The following is a 13,352-nucleotide window of genomic DNA, read 5'->3' on the forward strand; positions in this document are numbered from 1 at the left end:
TCTAATAGGCAACCAGATAATATAAAGAAGGAATCACATTTACGTGCCTTGTAAGGAAATATGATTATATGAGTTAAATATAAACTTCAACCGCACATTTGAGTCGCTCTCACTTAGGACCAAAAAAAATGACTTAAGAATAATATATAAACAAGAAAAAATCATTGCTTAAAACCGTTGTTGATATATCAATATGATGGCTAGTATCATGAATCAAATTTTAGAAATAGCTTTCAAAAACGTATAACTTACTGTTCATAAAAATGTAGACTAAACTCTACATAAATATGAGATGCATGGCATATGTTATGAGCAATATAATCTTTTATATTGTATATAAAAAAATATTTTATAACTTTTAATGTTAGTATTGTCATCATTTTAAATAAATTTATTGTTATACGTTATTATTATAAAATAAGTAAGACTAAGTTTTAATTATGAGGGAAGTCGATGATGACTTTAAACAATTAGTTTTCATGAGTTTTTTGTCAGAAGTTATAATAAGTTATTATTATAAATTTTGAAAAAGATCTTAATTTTTTAAATATTGAATTGTAAATTATAAATCGTGAAATATAATTTTCAGATATCAATTAATTGAAACAAAATGTTCCTTTCGGAACACCGTCTGGTTGTTTTTCACACCGAGGCACTTGAGTGTGAAGTCAAAACGGCGATATGTAGCACAAACCTCCACACCGCCAAAAGAAAAGCAAGCCACCCAGCGTCCTATTATTGTTGACTGCTAGTTGGGTAAATTTTCTTCTCTTGAGTCCAAATTTCTGCCTTCTTCAATTTTACGAAAGTTCGCTACCGGGTCGGTGACCATGGAAGATGTCCGAAACGAGTCACGAGGAGGAATCTTGATTTTTTCCCGCTCCTCACGAATAACATGAGCCGAAATTGTCCCAGAACTGGTCCCTTTGCACAAGCAGACAAGGGGGAGCTTTTATTTCAAAAATAAAGCCTCCTGGGAACATTTTTTTTAGGAGGTGTTTGGAAGCACCCATAAGTGCTTCTCAAAAATATTTTTTCACAAAACGAAACAAACTCCTCCACATATTTGCTTCGTATACTGTAAAAACACATTTAAAATCATGATTTGGTTTTCATTCAAACACCCCTAGATCTGCCTTCCCCAAGAGAATAGACAGTTAGGAAGCTGAAAATTGTAGGGATCTACTACAGTTATGAGATCAACCAACCTGAAATTCATATTTAAACTATTCTCTCCTATGCATAATATAAAACATCAATTAAACGTTCCCACAAATTAAAAAAATATTAGTTAAGACATTAAATATGCTTTAGATTGATAAAAATATTTATTAAAAAATGTAATTGAAATTATTATTATTTTTCCTTATAATTATCTCCGCATTACATAGGGATCTATTGATTCTCAAATTTTATGAGAAATCATGGCAAGTCAAAACTTATTTGTATCATTTGAACTATTAGAATTTTATCTTGAATATTTACTAAGAGTGTTTTTCATGCAAGATTACTTTTCTATACGTCACTTTTTATTAACGGTAACAGAATAATTGATATTTTATAATTAAGAAAATATATGGAAATCATTTTATTTCGTTTTCAGTGTAGCAATCTGGCTGTTTAATTTCGAATCTTGTAATCATGGAGAAATCAAAAGATCAAGTCAAATTTATATGGAACCACATAATTCACCAGCCATGTAGAAAAACATGTTATATCATATTATAGACATAAAAATTCTTTTACACATGTATCCCTCCAAAGCATCAGTGAAGAACCTTCAGAACGATCGAGCGTTCTGGTACGGTACACTAACAGTAACAATATTTGATACGGCAATCATATCCATATTCCGAGGAGGAAAGAGGAACCTAACAGCCGATCTATGTAGCAAAATATGAACAGAGAACAAACAAAATTATGCTGTGTATTACATCAAACAACATCGTTCGTGCCCATCATTTAGCAGTGCTTCTTACACCCATTCCTTTTCCTCTTTTACATTTTTTCCCCCCCTTTGTCTCCCCGTATTATACAGTTGCGCAGGGATAGAGTAAGAGAGGAAGATATTTGATTTACCTTTACATATAAGCAAACTAATGAAAGAATCGCACTCATTGTCGCATGGAAAATATGAACTCAATGAGGCCAGCCCTGCAAAAATCATGTGAAATTTTATAGACGTTGTACAGAAATAAATATTGTTCATCGTCATTTAAAAAAAAAAAAATTCAACACCTTGTGATGAGGTCAAGAGGCGAAAGCAAAAAGCCTATCTGCTATACTTGTGCGGCAGATTGGACACTCATGACAAGCTAGTGAACAAGATTTACACACTGCAAAGTTACACAACAGGTTTGTAAGTAAAAGTATCAAGAACATCAGGTCAACAACAACAACAACAAAAAAACAATTCAAGAACGTAAACCCAAAGAAACGACCAAAAAACGTGAAGTAAATAGGCTTGGACTAATTAAGAAAACTTACGACAGAAGTGTCGGCATGGGAGAAGAATCGCTGCGGTCGGTGATTCAAAACATACTTTACAAACATGGGAATTGGCATCCCCGTTTCCAAGACTCTTGAGTTCTTTATCCTTCATCTCTTGCATGCGTGCCTGAAATCATAAGGTATAGATAACCGAATATAAAGATTATGTTGAAGATCGAGTTCGGCGATGTTAAGATCAGTTCACGTTTTCTACGATAGAAATGCTTCAGTAACTGTAGAAGTTTTTCACCTTAAGACGAACAACTAGGGGTTCTTCTGTGGAAACCTCATTTTCTGGTTTTGCTGCATCGAAAACCTGTTCTTTAGGAACGTTGTTAATTTCGACGCCGTTTTCTTTGTCGTCATTGATTTGTTCTGTCCCATCACCTTTCTGATCAGTGTTGGATTCTGGAACAGCAACCCCTTCTTTCTTTAACTTGGCAACAAGGACCCACATATTTGCTAGGTCATTCTCCAGAGCTTCTTCCCTTTTCTTAGCCTCTTCAATTTTTCTCCTGAACTCCTCTTCTACGAATTCCTTCTCAGCTAATGCTGCCTCCAAAGACGCCTCTCTTTGTTTCCTAGCCTGTAGCTCCATCTTCAAGTCATCTGCATCTAGACTCCATGAATCAAAGTCGTCTAGAGCAGCTCCTGACATATCATTAGCACGGCTTGAAATTCTTCCCTTCCTACCAGATCTTGCGTCATTGTGCTTGCGGTTAACACCATTAACAGTTTGCAGAACAGAGCTTCTGGAGTTGGCCAGGTCACGAGCAGCCGTCAATTCTTTTTCCAATTTCGAGTTCTGTATTGAAAGGTTTGTCACTTCGTTGGCCAAATTCTTCAACTCCACAGCAGCAGCAGAGGCCAATTCTTTGGCATAAGAAGCTTCTTCAGAGAGTTTCTGATTCTGCACCCGCAGCCCACTGTTTTCTTCTGAAAGCTGAACTTGCTCTAGCTTTAGTTTTTCATTTTCAATCTCCTGTAAATGGGGGAGAAGAAGTGTCAATTATTTAGGAGGTTGGATAGAATGGAAAACTGTTAATTGGACGAGAAAAATAACCATATTGCTATGGTTCATGCTGCACACAGAATAGTATTCGCAATACAGTGTTCCACTTATGAAAGCCAACAGCAAGGCGGGATATATGAGAATCGTAGATTAGAAAATCATATTTTTAATACAAGCAGAGGAAGAAAGAAGAGAGAAACCAAACACAGTCCGGTTGAAGTAAATAGCGGCACATATTGCATCTGACCTTTCAAGAGCACATACTTGGTGAAGCCTCTTTTAGCAAAGTTTTCAACCCCAAGAGTTAAAATTTTTAACGTCTCAAATACATTAATCAAAACTTTACACCGAAAGAACTTTTAAGCGTTTTAAGAAAAAGCCCATCCCATCTGGCACATGATCCATAAAGGTGTGCAGCTATAAAACCAAAAAATTCTAACATACCTGGGACTGAATTTTCTTTTTCAACTCATCTATGTGTTCGCCGGAGACAAACTGTTCAGAAGACGAAGTTAAACCACCACTGGCAGCTGCAGCCAGTTGCTGCTCTAGCAGCTTTACTTTTTCTTGCAATTCATTATTCTCGGAACACTGCCAACAACATTAGAACACGGAGGGAGGATATCAATTATCAATAGAAACAACTTAATTTAAAAATTTCTGCATCACCTTTGACTGAAATCAGCTTTATTAGTTAACGAAAAAGGAAAAAGGTAAGTCAGCAACATAAAGGAAATTTATACCTTATTATTAAGCTGCTCCTGAAGGACCCGGTTGTCCGCAGATTTTAGCTATAAAAATTTTAACAGAGGTTATTAAAATAAAATGAGGAACACCCATAACCAAAATAAAAATTTACAACATACAGGACATAGAAAATGTTATCCGTAAATATTAGTGGCGGAAAATTCAGCACGCTCAGAAACATATTGATGACTCTAGAAACACCCCAATGTAGCTAAAATGGTACCTACCTCCAGCTCAAAGGCCTTTTCATTACACTGAGTCATTAATCTTGTGATAGTCTGTGACAATATAAAAACGAAATAAAATAAATGACTTTATCTAACCATTTGCAAGAATATGCAGCTTCATAACTAAAAGAATGCATGAGAACATAAATGCAAACCGTACCTGTTGCATTTCAACCAGTGATGCATTAGACATTGCAGCTTCACTACTCTCAGTTATTCTTTGTTCTAACACTCTCATCTGCTTCCTTTTTTCCAGGATGTCATGTTCCAGGTTCTCAATCTGTAATCATAATTCAAATTTTCTATATAAAAGGCTTCAAAGCACATACGAACTCCAGGTCCAAAAAAAAAAAAGCACATACAAACAGATATCAGCAATACTAGTAGTATAGCACTTTTACAAGAGGCTAGGATGGCCTTTTTTCTTCAAATATGAACCACATAATAGTTGCGCAGAAGATGTTGAAAAGAAAATCCAGAGTAAAGGACTCCAGAATCCTGGTTGTCCATTAACAAGGCCCTTCTGTGCCTTATTAAAGTGTATCAAACCATGCCTCTAGTATTAGTAATCACACCAAACAGAATTCATCAAAGTTCACTAGATAAGAAAAAAGAAGGATGAAAAAGGTATCAACAAACCAGTAAATTGTGCGTTTCAAGGTCAGGCTTGGGCTAATAAAGAAGTACAATTCGTATGCACACTACATCTACATAATGCGAGTGCAGCATAATTGGAATGCAAGGCAGAATACCTGAGTTTTGTAGCTTTCAGGATCATTTACAGACTGCTCCATCAAGCGCCTCAGAGTGCTGGTATTGAAAGCAATATCTCCAGCAAGCATCTTGACTTGCTCTACTAGAAGATCCATCTGATCAGACATCGTCATGCCTCCCTACAATTGCATAAATAGTCAACATAAAGATTATAGATTATTACTATATCTTAAATTAACCAATAAATGAAAGTGCAAAACCGAAACGAAATACAATTACACCTATATGGTACCAAGAATACTGTGAATTAGAAACATTAGACGACTTCAGTGCAATGTACATGGAATTCTGAGAGTGAAGTGATAAATGATACAGAAGGGATGGCGCGTTACTATTTCTATCAATGCATATTTTACTGACAAAGAGAGATGAAAGTAACAAAACACGCCAGGAAAGGAGACACAAGAAACCCATGATAACTTTAAAAGCAATCAACTTAGCTTCCCTATATTTAGCTTTGCCATTATAACTGTCACGTAATTACCCTTAAGATAATGAATATCATCCTATTTTGGACTTATTATCACCTCCACTAAGGTCGTTTAGCATTTTCTGCACACATTCTATATTTGCCTAGTTTAAATGCTTCGTACTAAACATCACTTTTCACTATATCTCTGTCGAGCCATTATTTCCCTCAAATTTGGCTACTATGATATATTTCATAGCATCTGGCCCTGGATTCTTGAACTTGGAAACTTAATGATCTGCACCTCTACTCCAATCACTTAGAGCATTCATGTCGATAACAGGTAAAGATCAAGGGATTTAATGAGAATAAATCTTGCAAGCTAATTATCAGGTTTCTAATATATATAACTAGAGACAGGACTAATATGTTTTGTAACAATAAAAGCAGGGTTTCAAAACTTAAATCTCCACCTCGTTGCTTGTTGTTTTACTCATTTGACTCAAATTTGTGTCATGCAAATTAGGTAATAAGACGGCAGAAATAAATAAGTCGTGAATTTACCGCAGGAAGCTTTGTTCCGCTGATTAGTTCCCCAGCTTGTGTTGCTTCAGTAACAATACTACTTGCTGAGGAAAGCTCTTCATTCCATCTGCTTGATGACCTTCTATGTTTACTGTCATGAGATAGGTCTGATGACATTGCAGAAGCATCTTTCTGACACTCACTTTCAATCAACAGAGACCTATCACGTTGGACTTCATATTTCTGGGGAAAAGTGAAAAAAAAAATATTAACATGTTTCAACACTATAATGAAAATGATAGCAACACAATAAAAGGCTCACTAAGTATAAAACTCTTATAAATGATGGATATTGTAAACCAGAGAAAGCTAGAAAAATATACGACCAAACTCTGACCCTGTAATAGATGAAACAATCACTACGTAGCTGTTTAGAAAGAAAAATAAAAAATAAAAAACCAAGCAGTGAACAGCAGAAAAACTTAGTCTGTTGGCTATGGAAATTTATAGTATTGCATAGTAGTACTTTATGCATTAAAATTCTGAATAACAGTGGAATAGAATCTCCAGTGTAATATTGAAGGGGGTACTAACATCATCCTCGCCAGCAGATAGACTTCGCTGGTGGCCGGGAATATCAGGTAGATATCCAGGAATTGTGTTCTTTGAAGAAACAAGAATGAGCTTCGTTAGCCTTTGGATCCTACTCATAAGGGCAGCCTTGGCGTCCTCCTCTTCCTCTAATCTTGATCGCATTTTAACTTGACCTTCCTCCAACTACTCATATAAAGGCACAGCATGAGAACAGATGTAGTCCAGTTGCACAAGCACAAATTCCAGTGCAACAACCAGAATACAAAATAGAATTCAGGAAAGCTAAAAACCTTCTGCTTTAAGGTCAGTATCTCCTCATGGTTGACGCCAGCTAGCATGCCCTTCCTTAGTTGATCAAGTTCTTGCTTGAGGATTGAAATTTCCCTTTGGTATTTCTTAATCAGAGATTTTTCATCAATGATCTGTTCAGGAAATAATTTCAGAGAGAATCAGGGACCTCAAGTGCATGCTATTGGACTTGCCACAGTATAGTTAATTAGTAGCATTAAGCAAACCTTATTACGTGAGGCATAGATTTCTACTCGCTTAGCCCGGCTAGCAAACTTCAAGGTATTATGGGTTTCCTCCATGTTACTGGATGCCGGAGTAACTGTGCATATAAGCTGAAGTTTGCATGTCAGAAAATATGTTAAGAAGGTACTCAAGCTGGCAGTCTATTACCCATTTTTCACTTATATCCATCCATACATCGGAAGGAAACAAACACAAAACATGAAAAATCGCTGCAGCATTTAAGTAGCACACTGCTCATGTGTGGGATACCAAATTTTGGCCATTATATTTAGCTCATAAAAATTTTGACTATCTGATTTGACCATAAAAAATGCACTAAAAGTAGAATCACAAACTCACCGAAACATGGCCACGTCCACCAAGTGAAGACTGCAAGAGGCGGGTAAGCTTTGAATCTCGAATGGAACATGTGATGCTTTTCCCTCACTCAATTTACCTATAACCTTAACAAAACAGAAATAAATATAGGCCATCAATTCAAATTCGTTCCTCTCCCCGAGAAAACATTTCAACTAAGGTGTGCATATTCTTTCCATTAACCAAAACATAATGGGAAAGTTTTTTTTTACCACAAGCAAAAGTGTTATTCATAGTTGACTTGGCGAGACAAATTATTATTTAATCGACAAATTAACACACTTAAATCCACCAAATTTATTCTTTCTGCTAGCCCCCCCCCCAAAAACCAAAAACAAAAAAAAACAAAAAAGAGTCACATGCATAGATTTCTTTTTTAGACATTTGCTTCATCCTTTGCCAAAAGGAAAAAACTGCAAACTATACATATGGAATCTGGTGTCCAAACGAAATGCTGTGACACAACCTCCAAGTAACAAAAAATACATAATTGTACCTTACAGTTCCAAGTGTTTAGAAGACTTTTGTTTATATAAGATCCTTCTTTTCTTCTAAGTCCAGTTGTTTCAGTTTTTGAGCTCTCAGATCCAGCCAAATCAATCAAGTTCTGATTGAGGGAAACGAGCAAAAAAATTAGAAGAGATATCCAACACATAAAAATATGACAATTTCGGGAAGAAAACCAAAAGTTTTCACCATACCAGCTGGGAAAAGATCACTCCATCATAATCATCACCATTGCGCTGCTTTCAATCATCTACAAATGCATTAGAAATCAATGTTAGAAAGTTTCACTCCCAAGAATTAACACAAGACATTTTAGTCACACACCCATGCAAGTCAGCTTGTGGAGCAGTTAGCACCAGCACATGCTCACATGCAACTTATTCCGTTCAAAAACTAAAAGAGACGTCTTGGGCGGAGACTTGAATAATTTTTTTCTTGAATAATATGAATGATGGGCCAAAAAGGGAATATTTGGACACCAACTTTTAATGCTACCACATCAAGAATGTTTACCAGTGTAAAAATTGTGTGACTTCGGCTGCTAAAGAGATTAAAATGTTAGATCCAACATGACGATGCTCTGCGTTAAACAACAAGCTTGACAAATTATGATAATCCAACAGGTATTCACAATTGCTGTATCAAAACAAGGAAAATGTATGAATATTATCTACACACAGACACCTTCTCCAGCAGCAATGAAGGAAAGTGCATGCCCTGGTGACAAGACAACTTCTTCCTTTATTCCTTCAACATAAGTGCCCTGAAATACAACCAAAACATATATAATCGCTTGTGTCTAGAATGGCTTAGAAAGGAAAATAAGGGAAATATTCTAAAGAATTGACAGTTCAAAACCAATAATGATTTCCTAGATTCTCCTCAAATAACAGGTTTATACTTTTTTGAAATTCTAATACAATGAGAATCCCATTGACCAAAATTGATGCGGTAATGATACGGGTGTGAGAAAGAAAGAAATAATCTAACGCCTCATTGATCAGTGATCAATTTATTATCTTATCGACACATAAGCCAATTTTTTAAAGTTGATGTTCCTGCATGGATCTTGTATTCTGGAGGCAAATGAGAATATATATGGAGGAATGCCTTTGAGAAGACCAATGAAAACAAAAAAAGGTTGGAACCTGTGCATCTTCTCTAACACGCCAAATTTTGGCCAGTTGGATCGAGCAAATCATTTATCACCTGATTCCAGCCAAAACAGCATCGTAAGTAAAAATGTATATATTAAAAACAGGAAATGGTGAAATGAATAAATAAATAAATACAACAAATCTAGCATGCACGATGTGATAATCAGTGCTGTAAAGTTGTAGGGGCTTAATATTAATAGTGAGTATATCCAAGTCAACATAGTATCTCAGTCACATTTAAATGTGTGTGTGTGAATCAAAGCAACGAAGCATAAAGATGATGTAAACAAGGTTTTGTGTTTTTACCTCATTGTAGATTTCTAAATAGGACACTCGGAGAAGAAACTCTCTTCCTGGAGTCTACAGCATAAAGCATACATTTAATCAACAAGAATGAGATCACTTCCACAATCACTTTAAGTTGAAGGAATGAATAAAAGATAAATCACAGACAATTACCAAGATATCTAAATAAAGCATAAAGACTAAACAAGGGAGAAAAGAAACAGAACTGTATCCAAGACAATCAAAAGGGGAATAGCACAGCAAGGGCAAAAGAACTACCAAGGGCCAATTCAACTCAAACCTTCAGTTTTGAAAACCTATAAATTGCTTCATTATAATCCCCAACACTCCCGTCACACAAAAATCTTCTGGACCCGAAGTGTAGATAAAGCATAGGCACAATATACCTTGTGCTGAAACTTAATCTCGAATAAGATAATGGAGAGCACCATAAATTAAACTCTTCACTAATTGATTATAAGGCTCTAACATGATGTAAGGAACCAATTCGATTCTAAAAATAGAATGTTGAGTGAAAACTGATAAATAGTTTCATTATAGTCAATGCCAAGGACAATTACAAAGACATTGTTATGTTTGCACTTCAAACCATAACATAAAGAACATTGCTGCGCAGTCATTTGGAGATAAGCATCACAGGTAAACAACGCAATTGACAACACTTACATCTTGGATAATGCTGAATACATCTTTTATAGCCAATGGTATGATACCAGGAGAATGTTGATCTCCCTGCGCATATATGTTACAATTGCAAATATAAATCACAATTAACATTAACATATCGTAAGCACAAATTGTTACAAGAAGGAAGCAAGAGAAGTTAAGCGTGAAAACTGACAAGAATTTAAAGTCCACCAATATTTGCTTGCTAAAGCATGATATCATCACCAGATAAGGTTTCAGCCTAAGATGACTAAAACATAACTTAGGACCTTCCTTCACAACCCACCTATTGTCACCAAATGTCAGTCATACTCTGAGTGGCACCATTGGCCTGAGAGGATTTCCTATCACTGATAATTATGCAAATGGACACCATAGAGCATGGTACCACTAAGAACATTTGGTAGAAATTGAGCAAATTCATTGCATCATACTTAAAATTATTGACTAAAGATAAAAATGGAAACTGTTAGTACTGCTGGCCAAACTACATGTACCAGAAACTGAACATACTACACTAAAAAAAGATGATAAGTGACTGCTAGATTAACGTTCGAACTAGGGTTCCAATTTCACAAGTGTCAGCTCAAGTATGTAATTCTGTTGCTGAAGCTCGTTGACAATAGAATACAATGCCTTTGTTTATATAATAAAATGATACCGTCAGTGGTTGTTTCCTCTAGATTTTACTATCGATTAGGCTCTACCAAAGTGATCTCTTAAGTATCTTCCTCCCCAACATGAGGTAGTGCTAAATTGCAAATTCTTTAATGCACAGCCTCTGTCGCAGGAAACGACTTTAATCAGCCTCACTAGATCATAAGACAGAAACTACATCCAGCACTAATCTTCTGAAGCTATCCTCAGATTCAACGAGAGTGGGAAGATATCCTATTATTTGCATTCTTCTTGTCAAGAAAAGTAACAAAAATTGATGTTATATGTTACAGACGTAATAGTGATGTGGGATATGTGCTGCCGTGTTAGAAGAAACCGTCGAATCAGCACAAAACAAATAACTTGATGGCACAAAAATCAATTGAATAGCTCTTCAATATGTTCGTAATCTAAATGACATACATTGAAATGCAATAATGATGTGGTGCACAACATTTTCATATTCAGTATAAAACTTAAAGAAAAGGGAAGGGAAGATTTGCATCAGGCTAACCAACGCCACTTACATGCATAGTATGTGTTTTACCGCTACTCGTCACACCATAAGCAAATACAGTTCCTGCGATGTTCGGGTTAAATAACATTTGGAATTCAACTAGCTCGATCACTTATAAGTGCTAAATTTGACTTTGTCCACACATTAATAGTAGTTTCGGGAGCAGTCAAGAGACAAACATTACATACCGTTGACGCCTTCCATGGCAGCCTTTACAACGGGTTTGGCCGCTACTTCATACACCTCATCTGAGGTCGTATGCGGTCCAAAAACTCTATCTGCCATAGTTAATCATTTCAAAATCCCAAATCAATGTTCTATATTTCTACAAGTAATGCAACTTGATCGTAAATTGCCAGTAGACATCTAACTGCTTTCTATGAATACACCGCAAAATTACTGCATAGAGATATAGTAAGACGACAAAATAAGCAGCATGAAGAACAATACCGAATGCATAAAAAGTAGCTGGATTGTACTCATTCCTCACTCTTATCACCGTCTGCATACCACGCGATCTCATCCCCTATTTGATACTCCCTCTCACTGCAACCAAATGCCCCAAAATCGAACTGCTCAATCACATTTATAGCAAATAATGAAATTCTAAAATCAAAAGATTCAATCTCTCTCCTTCTTCACTGCCAATGGATCTGATACCACAACCTCAGATCTAAGCATTACCTCAATGGTCTAAACCGAATCGTCACGAAATGCTATCCCCTGACCTCGGCGTATCCACAGGCTCGGTAATCAGTTCTTCCGTTCCGAACCCAACAGGAGAAGGACTACCATAGCCGGGCGGACCACAATACATTGACTCACTTCGACCACGACTTGGAGTCATGGATTGGCCAGAGTTGAAAAATGACGATGCAGAAGAAGAGCAGGAGCGAGGCATTAACCTGCCACTCATGAAGGACGAAGATGAGGAAGTGGACGAGTAAGGAGTCGATGATTTCCGATGCGAAAATGGGGAGCTGCTCCTAGCTCGTGAGGATGAGGCCATCTAGTTCGCTCACCGAGGTGATGACTCAGCTGAAACTAGCAAAAAAATGAGAGGAAGGGAAGAGGGGAAAAAAAGGGAAGGAGAGGAAGAGATGTGTCAGAACGCTCACATGGCTATACAAACAAAAGCGAAGAACATTTGGCACCCTCTCGTTTTTCCTGCTTCCTTCCTTGCTTGCTTCCTTTGACTCCCTTTAAGATATTATTCTGTGAGGCAAACAGAGAGAAACACGAGAGGAGAAAGTGAGATTGTTTCGTCTTCTTTAAGACAAAGACAGTTGCTGAGTGAAGATGAAGATCAATAACTGGTGAGAGAGAGGGCGATAGAATGGAGAAGGTGGTCTGAATTTAAATTTGTCTTTAATTTTGAAGTGTTGTGCCATTTACCATTTTAATGGGAGAAGCAGAACATTGAAATGTCAGCCGTATATATTATTTTGGTATTTCAATCAATGAATACTGTTATATTTAAAGTCTAGTTTGCCGAAAGTTGAAGTCAGCCACAAGGATTATAATTGGAAAATAGTGAAGGAATAATCAAATTGAATTTTTTTTAGGACTAAAAACATGAGAGATTAATTATTTACTGGGATTTTCCGGATGACGACATGGCGGGGGAGGCGTTGAGGAGTTTAATTTGAACTGGGAGAGGCCCCCCCGCTCATCGACGATAATGGAGAGAAAAGTCTTTGAAAAAAAGCATGTTTGAGCGGGAATAACAGCGGCCGCCGATCCGGACAAACTCGAAATAAAAACAAAAATTGTACAAAACAAAAACCGATTCTGGAAAAAAAATTTGATCTCGGCTCCCACGACGCCTACTCGCGGTGTGAAGAAAACGAGACCTACTCGCGGTCAGAGAGCG

General features: G+C 36.6%; 1 pseudogene; it reads right to left on the reverse strand.

Moving 5' to 3' along the window:
* Positions 1-1,905: 1,905 nt before the first annotated feature.
* On the reverse strand, positions 1,906-12,833 carry LOC114729090 (kinesin-like protein KIN-7D, mitochondrial; annotated as a pseudogene).
* Positions 12,834-13,352: the final 519 nt, after the last annotated feature.

Source organism: Neltuma alba, unplaced genomic scaffold (genome assembly GCF_004799145.2).
Source record: "Neltuma alba isolate B1F8T4 unplaced genomic scaffold, ASM479914v2 tig00002459_pilon, whole genome shotgun sequence".
In the NCBI taxonomy this organism is placed as follows: Eukaryota; Viridiplantae; Streptophyta; class Magnoliopsida; order Fabales; family Fabaceae; genus Neltuma; species Neltuma alba.